Genomic DNA, 18,552 nt, shown 5'->3' with positions numbered 1-18,552 from the left:
TGTGTGAACACATTTTAATGAGAGAATGACAGATTGTTCTGGATTCTGATGTCCGTTGTTACTTCAACCGGTCATCCTTTCTACTAAACTACCCACCCAAATGTCTGTGTCCTCTTCTTCCTCTGCGTAATGCTCTGGCTTAGATAAACATGCAACATTTCCATATCACTATTTTAACTTTATGTCATTTGTGAGGTCACTGAAAAATTGCAATAACTCTGACCTGCAATTTAGAAGAATTATTTCTTCTTTTTTGTACTTTGATTTTTTTAAAGATAAACGCACAACATCCCCATATTACTGTTTTTAGTTGTTCGCGTGTTTAGTTGTTAGTGAAAATTTCAAGTCGGTTCGGCTTATCTACGGAAAGCCTACTACCCCCCACAAATGCCGTATCCGCGCGAGAAAAAGTTGTATAATTTATGCAAGAGTTTTTAGTTCTTCAACCGTATTCATTCACAAATGGAAACATTACATGAATATTGTGTTAAATGTAATAGTTTCGAACGGAGCTTAAATAAAAAAAAAAAAAAGACAGTGATTGCATTATACCTGTCGCGGAAGAGATTGTTTATGAATGATTAAAATAGTCCACTTTCTGCTGCGACTCATGACGTAGTATTTTTGCTCAGCTCATTCATAATCTGAGGCTATAAATAGATGCGGCTGCCGATAAACAAGGAAGAGTCACATTGCACGGGTGATTACAACGCAATAGTATAAGGTTACGCTTGTTCATATTCTCAATTTTATAAAATGTTGAACATGGGTTCAACAATAACTTCAGGGATACGATAGACAACAACAAATATGCTTCATAGTCGCTAATACCGAATATAACAAACAATTAAATATAACACGAATGATCTGTTTTGTAACCTCGTTCATGTTTATACAGCGGGGATTTCTGGGAAACGTTCTTTTGTTGTCAAAAGATAAGGGTGATTTTTTATATTTACGGGTGCTAACAACGCTGTGTTATCATTGTGAAACCACATATTAGTGTAAGAAGATAAATACTATACTACGGGATTGCACATCATATGTGTCCTCACATGCTTAATTATGAGTATATTTCTTCACTATCGAAATATATTGTATGTTAATATTTGATTCAAACGCAGTTTTCTTTCGACACATTTAGATCACACTTTCAACGCCCTGTCATGCGAAAATGGGTCTTATGCACTTCGGCTAGGTTTTCTTAAACCCAACATGTGCATTTGCACAGTCAGGTCAGAGGCAATGCTGTTCACTATAAAAACACTGAATATGCTATGGTCCCATTATGTTTCTACTGACCAGACTGAGAGATGTGCAGGCTGAGTGGGCTATATACATGATGGGCGCATATGGAATAAGACCCATTTTCACATGAAGAGGGTCATTAAAAATCTCATTAAGAATTGAAAATGGCACATTTTAGCACAATGCTTTTCAATACAAAATGGAATTCAAAATAGCAAACTTTTAAATAAGGGCAGCCTATCCAGGAGTTCAGGAATGATGTCCAGACGTGCTGACCGAGTAAGGCAAACATTGTGGTTGGATAATTAAACGATTTTCTCCTTATTGTGACACTAAACTATTTCGGTAATGATTGTTTTCTTATTTGAAAGCAAAGCTGAAATTCTGCGAGATAGAATGTAACGCGTAATTGTAACTGGGCCGCAATTTCTGTCGTTTGAACATACAGAGAGTAGTCAGGAATTCCTTACACTGAACAGTGCTACATCCTTTGCGCTGAGCACAGATACATTGATGTAGCCAAAGTTCAGAAGTTTAATCTCGAATCAGCCTATGAAATATTCGAAAATATTCATGCGTGTCTGGTGGCGTTATGTAAAAGTTAATAAGATGAAAAGCTGGGTAAAACAGCTACGCCAAAAAGAGCATTAGTGCTGTATACCTAAGCTTAGGTCAGAGTTGTTGACACCGTGTGAACTGCTAGTGTAACAAGTAATGCATAAACATCAATGTACGGGTCAACAGGGCTGTCTTGATGACTACCTAATTCGTGAGTAAAAAGTATTGCTTGCAGATTTATTTTCATCAATGATCTTATTCTATATTTTGAATTTGTATATGGTGTCAAAAATCAAAAATTGTGTATATGAAATTATATTCTTAGTGAGATAGGTATTCGATATTCCAACAATATTCATGTAATATGATGGGGATAGCAAATTGTCTTTATATTCAGGTCTAATTCCTATTTCCATCATACTTTCTAAGCTTTCAGAACGTCCAAAAAAGGCTATGTTGTTGTATTTGCGTCTAAGTTATCTCTTTGAAATAAATAGGATGATAAAAAGTGCACACAAAGCTCGACCCGTGTGTTATGACACACTCTTTTTACATTTGAATGCGGTGTGTTAATTTTAAACTTGCAATAAATTTTGAAAAATGAATAGCGTCTTAAATTATGCAATAGCGAACAACTTCAGTGCCTTCAGCACTTGATTGTAGTAGGTATTCAATTGAAAGTCACTAATGTGTTTGGGGTCATTGTGTGAGGTCACTGACAAAGTTTCATACATCTCAAAGTAGCATAATCGTGTTTCTTTGTGTACATTAAAAACTCAAGTAAACATTTGTGTAGATCAACTTTTATCTTATGTAGACCTAGCACAAGGTTGCATTTAGAGCCAGTTGGGCCAATGTCAAGGTCACTTTTGCAAAAATATATTAAAAGTTTGTATTTGGTATCTTCATTTACGAAGGGGGATAATGTGCTGAAATTGTGTGCGTAGGTTGGTTAAATGCTTACCAAGCCAGGCATTACATTAAGGGCCAGTGGGGTTAAGGTCTTTTTTACATAGGAAAAGAGTTTCCGCTCAATATCTTAAGTTTGGATCGAGTTATTTTGATGAAGGTTTTGTGTATCTTACATGACTTATTGATTGTCTTTGGGGACAGTTAAATACAGGTCAATTCCACCAAGAATACATAAAGAGTGTCCACTGAATTAATTTTGGATGGTGGTAACATGCAGTTATTTTGTTTGCAGATAGCTAACATGTAGACCTAGCATGGGATTACATTTGGCGCCAGTTGGCTGTAGATCATTGTTACTAAAAATAGAAACTTAGTTTCTGCTCAAGGATATATGGACAAAGTAATTCTTTAATTTTATGTGAATGTAGCTAAGTATATGCAGACTAGGTTGCTTGCAAAGTTATACAAATTGTATCTGAAAAAAAAGTGAAAATTGAGTACTGCTATATTTGCATGGTTACATTTCATGGTTTAATGTGTACATTTTCATCTTTAATTTTACAAATACTATATAGCTATTACAGATGTAGTAATAATTTGTTACCAATATCTCTTTGTGGTTATTATATAGGGGACTGTCATAAGTTTACATTAAAATATCAAAGCAGAATAATAGTCAAGCTTGCTGTCTTATACAGCTCTTTTATTGTCTAGGTAATAAATTATTTTATCATTATATGTAAATAAAAATGCTACTTTTCAAATGAGAATTTATATTTTTTATAAACCATTGGATAGTCAATAGAAAATTCTAATTGCAGTTTTTATGGTGCAACAAGCAATCCTTTACATTTTTTCACTAAGTTGAGCTTAATACTGGATGTTAACGTGTAGTAGGCACCACAACAAGCTGATTATTTCAGATCGATATGCGTTTGATATGCGTTTGATAATGGGTTTTTTGAGCTTGGAACCACAGTGGAGTCTTTGCCTGGACGTGTCTAGTACGCTGTTTAACTGATATTGAAGAAACGCATAGATAGGGAAGCCATTCAAAATGAGGGTAAAAAACTCACCCTCAACATCAAGGTGGGTAGTGTTAGTGGGTTGGTGGAGACACTGGTGTATGTCTGAGCCTATAATTAAACAAAATTGAATATTAGCCATGCTCTGGGAAAACAGGGCTAAAGACATGTGCCTAAAATGTTGTCCCAGGTAAGCATGTGCATTTGGCGTAGTCTTACCATTAACAACACTTTTGGCTTTTATGGTATTTTTCTTTTAAAGGAAGTCTCTTTGTAACGAAAATCCAGTAAAGGTGGAAAGTGTGCAGACTGCACAATCTTATCTAAGGCAACGCGTAAGGCACATGCAATAAGCCCATTTACCCAGAGCACGGGTCATATATTAGTAGTCTCCTACATTACTTTTGTCTTTCTATATTAAAAAGGTAAATAACCATAACAAATGTTTTTAGGACAGAGTCCACAACTAATAAACTCATTTAACAAAAAAATCAGTTTAGTACTGTTGTAGTACTGTCATCGTTTTCTCCAAGTGCTTTATTCATATAAGTGTCACTGCGCCATGGTTTCCATATCTTTGTTGCAGCTAGACTCAAAGGGGCCTTTTCACGTTTTGGTAAATTGAGTATATTGGTAAATTATTGAAAAAAGTTGTTTCAGAATCGCACATTTTCGTTTTAGTTATAATATTTGTAAGGAAACAGTAATACTGAACATTTACCATGCTCTAAAATAGCCATTATATTCATCTTTTGACGATTTAAAAACCTGAAATGTTTTAGGCGTTGCAACGTGAAACGATTAAATAATTTGGAGAGATCTGTTGTTGTCGTTATATTTGGTAAAACTACGAGGATTTTTTATATAAAGTATTAAATACATGAAATACAGTATGAGCATGGATGGTTGAGTGGTCTAAATGTTTTACTTTTTACTCCAGGACTCCAGGGTTCAGTGGTTCGAGCCCTGTTGAGGGTTACTTTTTTTCTTTTTTTTTAAATCCAATGTTTACATTTATCAAAATAAAGCATTTAATGACAAACTTCAAAACATGCCAAAGTCTGTGAAAAGGCCCCTTTAAAATCAAACATCAGCCTCATGCAACACTATTTTGTAACTACAATTTTAATAAGCATCTGCACATCAGCTGACTAAAAGATGCATAGTTAAAAGACATTTCAGACAGGAAGTATGCTATTTAATTGCTTTTTTTGCTTATGCTGGCTCCAAATTACTTTTGATTTTGATTACATAGTTGAACAAGTTTAAAAAAAAAACAGAACACATTAACATTTTTAACACCCAACTGAAGGGTTTATATCTATTTGTTTAAACACAGAACTTGGAGAAAGACCTGCTTTTGTATTGAGCATTCAGAATAGAAATGAGCATCACCCTGGGAAAATGGGGCTAATTGCATGTGCATAAACTGTTTTCCCAGATTAGCCTATGCAGTTTGCACTGGCTCATTAGGGACAGCACTTCCTACATAGGCAGGATTTTGGTCAAGAAGAGACTGCCATTGAAAGGAAAAAATCCATAAAAGTATCTTTCTAAAGGCTAATCAGGGACGACAATTAATGCACGTGCATTTGCCCATGTTTTCTTAGATCAATGCTCAATTATGTAATTTAAAATAATTATTTCAGGCCATTGAGTATGATCCTGAGAACAGACCAAATCACAAACCTATGAACACAACTAACATCGTGAGCATCCAGATCGAAGATGTTAATGACATGCCGCCTCGATTTAACCAGCCAGTGTACACGTACAGAATAGAGGAAAAACATCTTCACTAATGACTACCAACAGCTGACCGGACATGGCTTCCAGATCGTCGTTTCTGATGATGACTCTGTGAGTTTTTGTGTGTGTTTTTTTTTTGCATTTAAGTCCCCATTTTTTTATGGTCCAAAAATGTAAAAGTCATAAAAATTAAATTTGTTAAAGTGTTTATAATTTTTAGATTGTTCAAACATAAATTGATCCTGTACGAATTCTTATTTTGATCGCCTAATATTCCAAATGTAAAAAATGGCAAAAGTACATTTTTTTTAAGTCGTGAATTTTGCATATGTGTATTCGTTAACAGATTGAGTATCTTTAAAATTGAAACAAATAAAATTATTCATAATTAAGTAAATATTTTCAATGAATTATGTATATTTTGTTTTATTTTCTATAACTTTAACTTAGAAGCAAAGACAAAATGGCTATATGCAAACAGTATAACAGCCGATCAGCCTGGGATAATCAGGTTTTATGTTTTTTGCTGCTTACCGGTATCAGCATCTTAGGGTTGGAAATGATGGCTTTAAAACAGGAATATTGTAAGAAAGGCCTTGAATTGCATCAGATTTTTTGGTGATGACTACCAACGTGTCAAAGTGCGTCTCTGAGTTGTAAAGGTATAACCCATTTATTTTTCAGTTCCTGTACAACAGCTTTGAGGTGTCGATCATCAGTGGTGGGCGTAATACTGATTTTTCTTTCTTCAACTTCACCAGAGGTCAAAGGTCACAGGCTTTCCTGCTTTATGTCAGGTCACAGCTTATCGACTTCGAACCAGGGGAGAATAATTATTCTTTGACAGTAAGGATACTGGGGCTTATTTCATTTGAGAATTCTTCTGGGAAAACTGGGCATAATGCATTTGTGTAAAGTATCGTAAAAGATTAGCCTTTGAAGTCCCGTAGGCTTATCTGAGACGACACTTTACAAACATGCATGAAGCCCAGCATTCTTAGAATGTGAATCATTAAGTAAATGCATGCAATAGATCCGTAAAAGAACCTTCAGACAGTTAGAAATAAATCCGTAAAAGAACCTTCAGACAGTTAGAATTAATTATAGAAATAGGTTTTTTTTTGGTCAGTTGTTAAACCTTTTACATGTTATATTGGACATAATTCCTTATTTGGAATTTTTAGCTCGACTATTATATATGAAATATATATAGTGGAGCTATCCTACTCACCACGGCGTCGGCGTTTCTGTTTCCGTTTCTGTGCCATTTCCGTTTCCATGCAAATGTTAAAGTTTTCGTACTACCCCAATTATTTTCATTGTCCCTTGACATATTGCTTGTACATTTTGCATACTTATTCACCAACATGACTCCAACATATAAACAAGAGCAGACAACTCTATCAAGCATTTTGTCATAATTATGGCCCCTTTTCCACTTAGAATATGCAGCAAATGTTAAAGTTTGCGTACTACCCCAAATATTTTCAATGTCCCTTGACATATTGCTTTCATTTTTTGCATACTTGTTTACCAGCATTTTTACAGAATTATTGCCCCTTTTATACTAAGAATATGCATATTATTGATAAATCTATGGTAAACTTTGCGTACTACCCCAAATATTTCCTATATCCTTTGAGATATTGCTTTTATATTTATGCCCCCCTTCAAAGAAGAGGGGGTATATTGTTTTGCTCATGTCGGTCCGTCCGTCCGTATGTCCGTTCACCAGATGGTTTCCGGATGATAACTCAAGAACGCTTAGTCCTAGGGTCATGAAACTTCATTGAGGTACATTGATCATGACTCGCAGATGACCCCTATTGATTTTCAGGTCACTAGATCAAAGGTAAAGGTCATGGTGACCTGAAATAGTAAAATGGTTCCCAAATGATAACTCAAGAACGCTTAGGCCTAGGATAATGAAACTTCATAGGTACATTGATCATAACTCGCAGATGACCCCTATTGATTTTCAGGTCACTAGGTCAAAGGTCAAGGTCACGGTGACCAGAAATAGTAAAATGGTTTCCGGATGATAACTCAAGAACGCTTAGGCCTAGGATCATGAAACTTCATAGGTACGTTGATCATGACTCGCAGATGACCCCTATTGATTTCCAGGTCACTAGGTCAAAGGTCAAGGTCATAGTGACCCGAAACAGTAAAATGGTTTCCGGATGATAAGTCAAGAACGCTTACGCCTAGGATCACGAAACTTGACAGGTACATTGATTTTGACTCGCAGATGACCCCTATTGATTTTCAGGTCACTAGGCCAAAGGTCAAGGTCACGGTGACTTGAAGAAGTAAAATGGTTTTCGGATGATAAGTCAAGAACGCTTATGGCTAGGATCATAAAACTTCATAGGTACATTAATCATGACTCGCAGATGACCCCTATTGATTTTCAGGTCACAATGTCAAAGGTCAAGGTCACAGTGCCAAAACACTTATTCACTTAATTGCTGCCACTACAACTGACAGCCCATATGGGGGGCATGCATGTTTTACAAACAGCCCTTGTTTGCATACTTGTTTTCCAACATGACCCCAATCTATAAACAAGAGCAGACAACTCTATCAAGCATTTTGTCATAATTATGGCCCTTTTTGCACTTAGAATATGTCCCGAATATTTTCAATGTCCTTTTACATATTGCTTTCATATTTTGCATACTTGTTTACCATCATGACCCCAACCTATTAACAAGAGCATACAAATGTATCAAGCATTTTGACAGAATTATTGCCCGTTTTATACTTAGAATATGCATATTATTGATAAATCTATGTTAAACTTTGCGTACTACCCCAAATATTTCCTATATCCTTTGACATATTGCTTTTATATATTTGCATACTTGTTTACCAACATGACCCCAACCTATAAACAAGAGCATTTTGACATAATTATGGCCCCTTTTACACTTAGATAATTGAACATTTTGCTTAAATTGCCATAACTTCTTTATTTATGATCACATTTTATTATTACTTTGACAAAACAACACTTACCTGAATACCACTATGGATTTCATCCTTACAATACTCCACGCCCCTACCCAGAATCCCTCCCCCCCAAACCTCCCCCCCCCCAAAAAATTTTTTTTTGTTCAGCATCATCTAATAAATTACCACACCCCACATTATACCCCCTCTTACCCCCTACCCCTCCCCCCATGCTCCCCCCCATTTTTTTTTTTATCTAATAGATTACCCCATCCACATTATACCCCCTCTCATCCCCCACCTCCCCCCCACCCCCCCAATTTTTTTTTTTTTAACATCATCTTATAAATTACCCCACATTATACCCCCCCTCTCACCCCCCCCCCCCTCCTACTCTCCCTCTACCCCCCCCCCATTTTTTTTTTCCTTTTTTTATTTTTGAAAGATCGTCTAATAAATGACCACACCCCACATTATACCCCCGCTAATACCCCCCCCCCTCCCGCCCCAAAAAATAATTTATTTTTTTATTTTTGAAAGATTGTCTAATAAATTATTGAATATGAACAATTTCCCCATGATGGCTTACGTTATACTGTCATGCACTCGAATAGTCGAGACGCTGTCCTCTGATAGCTCTTGTTAGAAATTAAATTTAGTTAAAGCATGATTGAATAAAGCTGTTATTTCCTCTTCTAACCTGTTTTCGAATAAACAACTCTAAGGTCAGCTCTCTTTTTTTTACAGAAGACCAGTTTGTCTACATCTTAGTAATTTTTATGCCCCCGGTAGGGTGGCATATAGCAGTTGAACTGTCCGTCAGTCTGTCTGTCCGTCCGCCCCTCCAAAATTTTAACATTGGCCATAATTTTTCTGATATTATAGATAGCAACTTTATATTTGGCATGCATGTGTATATCATGAAGCTGCACATTTTGAGTGGTGAAAGGTCAAGGTCATCCTTCAAGGTCAAAAGTCAAAAAATACAATCCAAGGGAAGTAATAAGCTTTAAAACTGAGATAATTTCTAAACCTGCCAAATAATATATTGAAATTTTATTTCAAAGCGGCGCAATAGGGGGCATTGTGTTTCTGACAAACACATCTTTTGTTCTTTCAAAATTTCGTCATTGGAAAAAAACAACTACAAAAGAGTTAATGTCAAGCCCTCCATCTACATGTATATAATTTTCCCATGACTTTCACCCCTTCTCACTGATGCATTTATTTCAGTTACAATCCCGTGATACCCACAGACCAGAGCTGACTGCCACAGCTGTTGTGCGGGTAGAAGTGTCTGATGTGAATGACAATTCCCCAGTGTTCCTCAATTCCAGCTAAGTATATACGCATATTCTGTTATATTTCTTTCTGCAAATCATTACACATATTTCGCATTGCACATGTGTTAACTTAAATAGCCCAGGTAGTGCAAAAGCGTTGTAGCTTTGTTAAAGCAATTTATGTGGATGCATTTAATGTCTTCAAACACTCGATTCTATTTAAATAAGATCATAAGAATCTTGTTAATAATTTTCTCATGAAAATATTATAACTATGTGCATTGTTCATTATCAGTTATTAAGAGATAAATTGATAAGTGTTGAATACAGAATAAAGTATTAGGCGAGGCACAAAAAACCTATACCTCGGGCTTTGGCCAGTGGTTCATGGTTTCGCATTTAGTATATACACATATCATAGTTCAGCATGTATATAGTATGCTAATTATCCCATCATGTTTGTACTTTCGGTCTTTATATTGAAAGTACACATAGGAAAATGTCTAAAAGCAACACCAAAAAACAAAAAAAATAATGTCAACGAAATATACAGCAATGCCATTATGCGCTTGTTTACTGTATTCAAACAAAGTTTAAATACTCAAAAATTGATCAAATGCTGATGCAAGTTTAATTAAGAGATAAAAACGGCTACGAACCTAAGGATGGTATATAGAAACATAAATACTTGTGTTGGTATTATCGTTATCTTCAAACTACATGTATATGATTTGAGTAGACCAAACTCAATTACATGTTAAAATCATGTTACTTATAGGTTTTCATGACCAAGGCAAGCACATAGAGGAGATGCTCTTGCTAAACGCTTCGATTATGTTGGTTAAAGTTAATGTGTTCAATAATAAAGTCATGTTATATACAAGTTTTGGCACTCGGGCTTTTTGTTTTAAATGTTACCGTTTTAAAATTTTCCCCAAGTTAATTTAGACCTGGGGTGGTTGATACAAATTTAAAAGTAAAACTTTTCTGAAATGTTTTATGTTTGTATAAAAAAGATAAATACATTATGAAATAAATGTGTTTCAATAGAAGTCATTCAAAATTGATGTTTTAAGTTATATGAACCTCATCTATGCATACTGACCAGTTGCTTAGTAGTGCCAATCCTGGACATCTCCAAACAATCCAAATAATAATAAAGAATTGTATGCTTACTATTGCTTAAAACGACCACACACACATATATTTACTCGTCTGTGCATTTTTAGATAACGGATCCTCTCCATCGGTCGGGCATGCAGTAGGAGGGGCTGTAGGTGGAACTGTCCTGATAGTCATAGTGTTTGGGCTGTTCATATTTTTGAAGAAATTTAAACGTATGTATACACTTTGTTGAGTAAACTTTGATATTGTGATACACATAATTAACACTATATAATGTATATTCGACAATATTGATTGATAACTATAACTTAATACAGTTAAAGCATCCAGTTGAATGATTCCATATATGCCTCCTCAATATGAAGTAATATAGTTTAATACATCTGTAAACTGGTGCCCTGCAGTTACGATGCAACATATCGTTATATGCCAAGTTTAATACACTGTATGGAATAATAAGGTATTCAGCTGAGAGAAAGTACGCAATAAGTTTTTAAAAATGAGAGTGCTCTCTCTGAATCTCTTCTACTGTCCCTGCATTTCAGGTAAAGCATCCACAGGTGCTCAGTACGATGATTTATTCAATTGACAGTATGTGACAATATTTATTTTACCTTACGTCGTTTTCCCTTTTTATACGCCCGTATAAAATACGGGACGTATTATGTGAAACCCCTTGGCGGGCGGCGGGCGGGCGGCGGGCGGCGGGCGGAAGGCATCACTTTGTCCGGACTCTAATTCAAATTGTATTCATCCGATCTTCACCAAACTTGGTCAGCAGTTGCATCTAGTTGATATATAGGCCAAGTTCGAATATGGGTCATGCCGGGTCAAAAACTAGGTCATAGGGTCAATAAGTGCATTTTCAAAGGGGCCACTTTGTCCGGACTCTATTTCAAATTGTATTCATCCGATCTTCACCAAACTTGGTCAGCAGTTGCATCTAGTTGATATCTAGGCCAAGTTCGAATATGGGTCATGCCGGGTCAAAAACTAGGTCATAGGGTCAATAAGTGCATTTTCAAAGGGGCCACTTTGTCCGGACTCTATTTCAAATTGTATTCATCCGATCTTCACCAAACTTGGTCAGCAGTTGCATCTAGTTGATATATAGGCCAAGTTCGAATATGGGTCATGCCGGGTCAAAAACTAGGTCATAGGGTCAATTAGTGCATTTTCAACGGCGCCACTTTGTCCGGACTCTAATTCAAATTGTATTCATCCGATCTTCACCAAATTTGGTCAGAAGTTGTGTCTAGATGATATGTAGGTCAAGTTCAAATATGGGTCATGCCGGGTCAAAAACTAGGTCACGAGGTTACTTAGTGCATTTCAAGCATTTAGCATGGTGTCCGCTCTCTAATTGAAGTAGTTTTCATCTGATCTTCACCTAATTTGGTCAGAAGTTGTGTCTAGATGATATGTAGGTCAAGTTCGAACATGGGTCATGCCGGGTCAAAAACGAGGTCACATAGTGCATTTCAAGCATTAAGCATGTTGTCCGCTCTTTAATTGAAGTAGTTTTCATCTGATCTTCACCAAATTTAGTCAGATGTTACATCTAAGTGATATCTAGGTCAAGTTCAAATATGGGTCATGCCGGGTCAATAACTAGGTCTTGAGGACACTTTCAAGCATTGAGCATGGTGTCCAAAACCTTCGAACGGGCGTATCTTGTGACAGTTTGGCACTCTTGTTTTAAATGTATTTATCCGTCGTTTCATAATTATAATATATATCTTGACAACTTGAATAAATGAAATCTATTCATCCAGTCAAGTATCACATCGCCTTAAATCAGAATTGGGAACACACAAGGCCATGATTATGGTGTTGTCATTAAAAGCAATTAGCAAATGGCTAAATGATATTTCATGGTGGGCCAAACTAATAGTACATGTGAATGTCTTCCAAAGTATTAATTGTTTTATTATGCCAGGGTGTTTTGCCTAATTTGTAACTAAAGACTAAGTACTAAATGTTTACTGTAAAGTTTGTGTGGGCTGTTTTACGAATACACGAACGTGTCTGTTTGACAATTTATATGTTGTTTAATATGCCGCATAAACACACGCAACATTTGCACATGTGCAGTATTACGAAAAATCGACAATAATAAATCAATAATATGCAATTTTAAACCTCAATATAATGTTGCATTGTTTTACAGATCATGCTTTCAAGTAACATAAATACTCAAAAGTCAACGAATATTTCGCAACCTATATCGTAAAATAAAGTTAATCCATACAAAATCAATGTTCCTTATAGCAATATCCCAAATTTTAACTCTAGATCTGGTGTGGTAACAGATTTAAAGAGATACAAAACGCTCGTTTTTAGCTAATCTATTTTTTGAAAAAAAATTATGAGCTATTGTCATCACCTTGGCGTCGGCGTCCAGTTAAGTTTTGCCTTTAGGTCCACTTTTCTCAGAAAGTATCAATGCTATTGCATTCAAACTTGGTACACTTACTTACTATCATGAGAGGACTGGGCAGGCACAGTTAGATAACTCTGGCATGCAATTTGACAGAATTATGTGCCCTTTTTATACTTAGAAAATTGAAAATTTCGGTTAAGTTTTGCGTTTAAGTCCACTTTTCTCAGAAAGTATCAATGCTATTGCATTCAAACTTGGTACACTTACTTACTATCATGAGGGGACTGGGCAGGCAAAGTTAGATAAAGATAACTCTGGCGTGCATTTTGACAGAATTGTGTGCCCTTTTTATACTTAGAAAATTGAAAATTTTGGTTAAGTTTTGTGTTTAGGTCCATTTTATTCCGTAAGTATCAAAGCTATTGCTTTCATACTTGCAACACTTACTAACTATCATAAGGGGACTGTGCAGGCAAAGTAATGTAACTCTGACTGGCATTTTGACAGAATTATGTGCCCTTTTTATACTTAGAAAATTGAAAATTTGGTTAAGTTTTGTGTTTAGGTCCACTTTATTCCTACAGTATCAAAGCTATTGCTTTCATACTTGCAACACTTATTAACTATCATAAGGGGACTGTGCAGGCAAAGTGATGTAACTCTGACTGGCATTTGGACGGAATTATGGGCCCTTTATACTTAAAAAATTGAAAATTTGGTTTAGTTTTGTGTTTTGGTCCACTTTACCCCTAAAGTATCATAGATATTGCTTTCATACTTGGAACACTCGCAAATTATCATAAGGGTACAGTAAAAGGACAAGTTGCATAACTCTGGTTGTCATTTTTACGGAATTATGGCCCTTTTTTGACTTAGTAACTTTGATCATATGGTTAAATTTTGTGTTTCGATCCACTTTACTTCTTAACTATCAAAGCTATTGCTTTAAAACTTCAAATACTTTCATGCTATCATGATGTTACTGCACACGGCAAGTTGAATTTTACCTTGACCTTTGAATGACCTTGACTCTCAAGGTCAAATTATAAAATATTGCTAAAATTGCCATAACTTCTTTATTTATGATTAGATTTGATTGATACTTTGACAAAACTACTCTTACCTGACATACCACAATAGACTCCACCCAAACCATCCCCCGTTCCCTCCCCCCCCCCCTGAATCCCCCCCCCCCCCTATTTTAATTTTTTTTTATTTTTAAGATCATCTCACAAATGACCACCACACCCTCACACTATACCCCCCCCCCTCCCACCCCACCCACCCCCAAATTATTTTTTTTGAAACGGTTAAAAACACAAATATTTATTTTTATTATGTTATGTTTGAAATACCATCCAACCATCGCCCCCAAGAATCCCCCCACCCCCCGCCTCCCCCCACCGAATCCCCCCCCTATTTTTTTTTTTTTTAAGTTCATCTCACAAATGACCACCACACCCTCACACTATACCCCCCCCCCAACCCCCCCCCCCCCCAAATTTCATTTTTTTGGAAACGGTTAAAAACAAATATTTATTTTTATTATTTTATGTTTGAAATACCGTCCAACCATCGCACCCAAGAATCCCACCCCCACCCACCCCCCCCCCCCGCCACCGATTTTTTTTTTTGCATTTTTTTGCATTTTTTTGAAAATCATGTAATAAATGTCCACACCCCCACACTATACACCCCTCTTCACTCCACCCCTCCATCCTTTGTGATTGAAAATGAGAGTCCCTTCACCTTTAAAAAGAAAATAGATGAGCGGTCTGCACCCGCAAGGCGGTGCTCTTGTTTTAATTTTGTGTGGCACAATGTATTCCATTTTAATTCCCAGCATTGAGATCTATTAATACTACACACAAACACTAACTTGGCACATGATCACGTGTTAAATATCATGGCCCGCAAAAACAACAAAAAGAGAGTTTTGTATCTTGTTAAATCTATGTTACCAGACCACATCTAGCATTGAAATTTGGCTAATGCTATAAAGAACATTGATTTGTTATGTTTTAACTTTATTTGCGAAAATATTTACGAAATATTCGTTGATTTGGAGGCTAAATGGGCTTTAAAGGAAAGGTAGTTGATATTTTCTCCAGGAGTAACGTCTCTGCTGTCAGTACAAGTTCCGAGTTTGAAGAGTACAGAGTTGGTATGATCTTTTAGTAGCAAATGCATGCCATGACATGATTATTGAATATCTATATAATGTTGATAACGCCGAGATTTTTTCAATGTTAATGAAATCATTCTAATGTATAGACATTATAGCCATTCAAGTACTTAGAAATATGTTTGTAGATTAGGAACAGTAAAACTTCAAACATAGTATTAGAATAATGTGTGGTACTGTTCTGTTTAATGAAGGCAATATACCAATTGTAAATTTAATACATTAAAACAAAGACGACAATAAACATAACAAATAAGCATATATTCAGTAAAATGCAACTCATTCTGAGTTTTCAAAAGCTTGCATAGTCGTTCATAAAAAATTAAACCTTCGATTTATTTCAGATTCCCAGAACAAATGCCAGTATGAAACACTCGCTGAAACTTCTTTTCATGAATATTCGGCCATAACACCAGGCGACACACAACAGCGAAATGTTATAGAAGGTGTATTTGATGTTTCAGTTAATGATTGTGGAACGGTGAAGGAAAAAAACACCTATGTAAATTTAGTATTATGAAACAAATAAACTTATATGTACATGTTGTTTTTGGATTGACAACATAATGACAAATGAATCATGCAATTAAACAACTTACCAAATGACTTATGTTGAATACCCTTTGTATTGTTGTGTATCTACAAATAGTATGTATGTATATACTTTCCATGAGATGTTAATAATTGGTATAAGACTCAATGTAATTGGTAACCACAATTATTATATAATGAAACATATAGAGACAATTAACGAATCACGTTTTTAATATTAAGATTATGAACTCACAATTCAGCTTTTTCCTAAACAATACACAAAGTATGAACCAGTATATAACATGTGAAACATATATAGTTTGACTTTTTTACACAATTATTTTTACCTGCCAAAATGGAATTATTTTTTGTTATTATGTCCCCCACTATAGAAGTGGGGGACATATTGTTTTTGCCCTGTCTGTTGGTTGGTTGGTTGGTCTGTTGGTTGGTTTGCGCCAACTTTAATATTTGCAATAACTTTTGCAATATTGAAGATAGCAACTTGATATTTGGCATGCATATGTATCTCATGGAGCTGCACATTTTGAGTGGTGAAAGGTCAAGGTCATCCTTCAAGGTCAAAGGTCAAATATATGAGTCAAAATCGCTCATTTAATGTACACTTTTGCAATATTTCAATATTCAAGATAGCAACTTGATATTTGGCATGCATGTGTATCTCATGGAGCTGCACATTTTGAGTGGTGAAAGGTCAAGGTCATCCTTCAAGGTCAGAGGTCAAATATATGTTGCCAAAATCGCTCATTTTATGAGTACTTTTGCAATATTGAAGATAGCAACTTGATATTTGGCATGCATGTGTATCTCATGGAGCTGCACATTTTGAGTGGTGAAAGGTCGAGGTCATCCTTCAAGGTCAAATATATGGGTCAAAATTGCTTATGTAATGTCACTTCTGCAATATTGAAGCTAGCAATTTTATATTTGACATGCATGTGTATCTCATGAAGCTGCACATTTTGAGTTGTGAAGGCTCAAGGTCAAGGTCATCCTTCAAGGTCAAACGTCATATACGGGGACATTGTGTTTCACAAACACATCTTGTTAAAAAATAAGTTACCAACTACCATCATCACCGAGAATATTTAACACCCTAACAATTAAGTTTTTTTGAAAGAATATCTTGATGACACAGTTATTGTCCTATGACATGGTTTAACACAAATATATATTGTGCCAGTGTTTGTTAGATAATCTAATATGTAAACACAGCATTAGCTCTATTTGATTGTGCCTATAATTACATCATGTACCTTTAGTCGATCATTTTGTTTTGTTTTATCTACGAAGTTTCTATCAATATAATATTGACACTAGAAGTCTCTAAAAATAAATTCTACATGTAATGCTGGTGTGTGAAATTTATTTTAGCACCAGCTTTCGCTAGCTAAGATCATCGTAATAATAATTTCAGTATTCATAATTCAGTATTGTAATTGTATCATAATATGAGCGCATTGATTTGCTGATTTGTATCTTGCAGTATACTGTTAAGACATGGTGAAAAAGTTAACAATTGCCTTAATAATAATGTTATTGCAAAGTCATGCGGTATGCTTAGGGTTCATCTTAGTACATCTCTTATCTGTATAAATGCTATGAAGTGATACAGCTGTTCAGTCATCAACAACAATCATATGTGCTAAGTAAATGTTTCAAGTGATAGCACAGGAACTACTCATAATAAGTAGTCCATTTACGATATTTCTGATATTTTCTTGTTCAAGTCTTTATTCTGAAGTTTGTGTCAGTTATTGTGATACCTGTTTAAAGTTTTTTCAATGGTGTTTGTTTTAAATCTGGTTCATAAGATCAACGTTTTATTCACTGCGAAAATGTAAGGATTTTGAATCTTTGAATATTAATGAGGTTAATAAAGCATGGGAGACAAATTATTTGAAAAACAATTTATGTAAGGCTGACACAGTTGATACCCTTTGTTTGCAGAGTTTAACATCACAGTAAGGCATATGTTTGGTGAAATATACTTAACTTAAATATATGATTTGTTTTCTTTTGTGTTCCAATAATTTTATTTGAGTTGAGGCTTTTATGTATGAGATAATTGTGTTATACACTATTACTGTCAGAAGTTAATTTTAGTGTTTCTATCACATTCCATAATGTGCTGTATTTGTTAATTGTTTGTATAAAGTTATGTTAATTTCGTATAATAAATATTTTTATAAAATTATGGAAATTCTGTGTTTGTACATAACATGATGTGAATCATATATGTGTATGCTTGTATTGTCCAATATATATATATATATATTATATGTGTCCATTGCATACGTCATATTTATGTTGCTTTACAAACGGCCAATCCGAATTGTACACGTTAAATCGACTCTACGTTGCAGACACTTGACTTTACAGGGCCAATCAGAATTGCACACGTAACCATTATCAAAGCGTTCGTTGTTTATATTTATATTATTAACACAGTCGTACTTGAGCAGCCGAACATAGAAGGCGCATATTTGCTCACTGTCACAGGGCGGCCGTGCGCCGTATGTTACTTGTAGTTCAGAATATTGTTCGAACAATTGAAAACGTTGTGTTATGTTC

At 35.3% G+C, this 18,552-nt stretch overlaps 1 long non-coding RNA gene across 1 annotated transcript in view; it reads left to right on the top strand.

The window, feature by feature from the left end:
* Positions 1-18,175, top strand: part of LOC127834873 (uncharacterized) — a 31,839-nt gene extending 13,664 nt beyond the window's left edge. The window contains exons 9-14 of the long non-coding RNA XR_008028263.1: positions 5,393-5,603; positions 6,177-6,338; positions 9,681-9,788; positions 10,960-11,067; positions 15,350-15,402; positions 15,768-18,175. This is a non-coding gene — a long non-coding RNA (uncharacterized LOC127834873). The remainder of the gene's footprint in view (positions 1-5,392; positions 5,604-6,176; positions 6,339-9,680; positions 9,789-10,959; positions 11,068-15,349; positions 15,403-15,767) is intronic.
* The last annotated feature ends 377 nt before the right edge of the window (positions 18,176-18,552 follow it).

Source organism: Dreissena polymorpha, chromosome 6 (genome assembly GCF_020536995.1).
Source record: "Dreissena polymorpha isolate Duluth1 chromosome 6, UMN_Dpol_1.0, whole genome shotgun sequence".
Classification (NCBI taxonomy): Eukaryota; Metazoa; Mollusca; class Bivalvia; order Myida; family Dreissenidae; genus Dreissena; species Dreissena polymorpha.
This window is presented reverse-complemented; position numbering and strand designations above follow the sequence as displayed.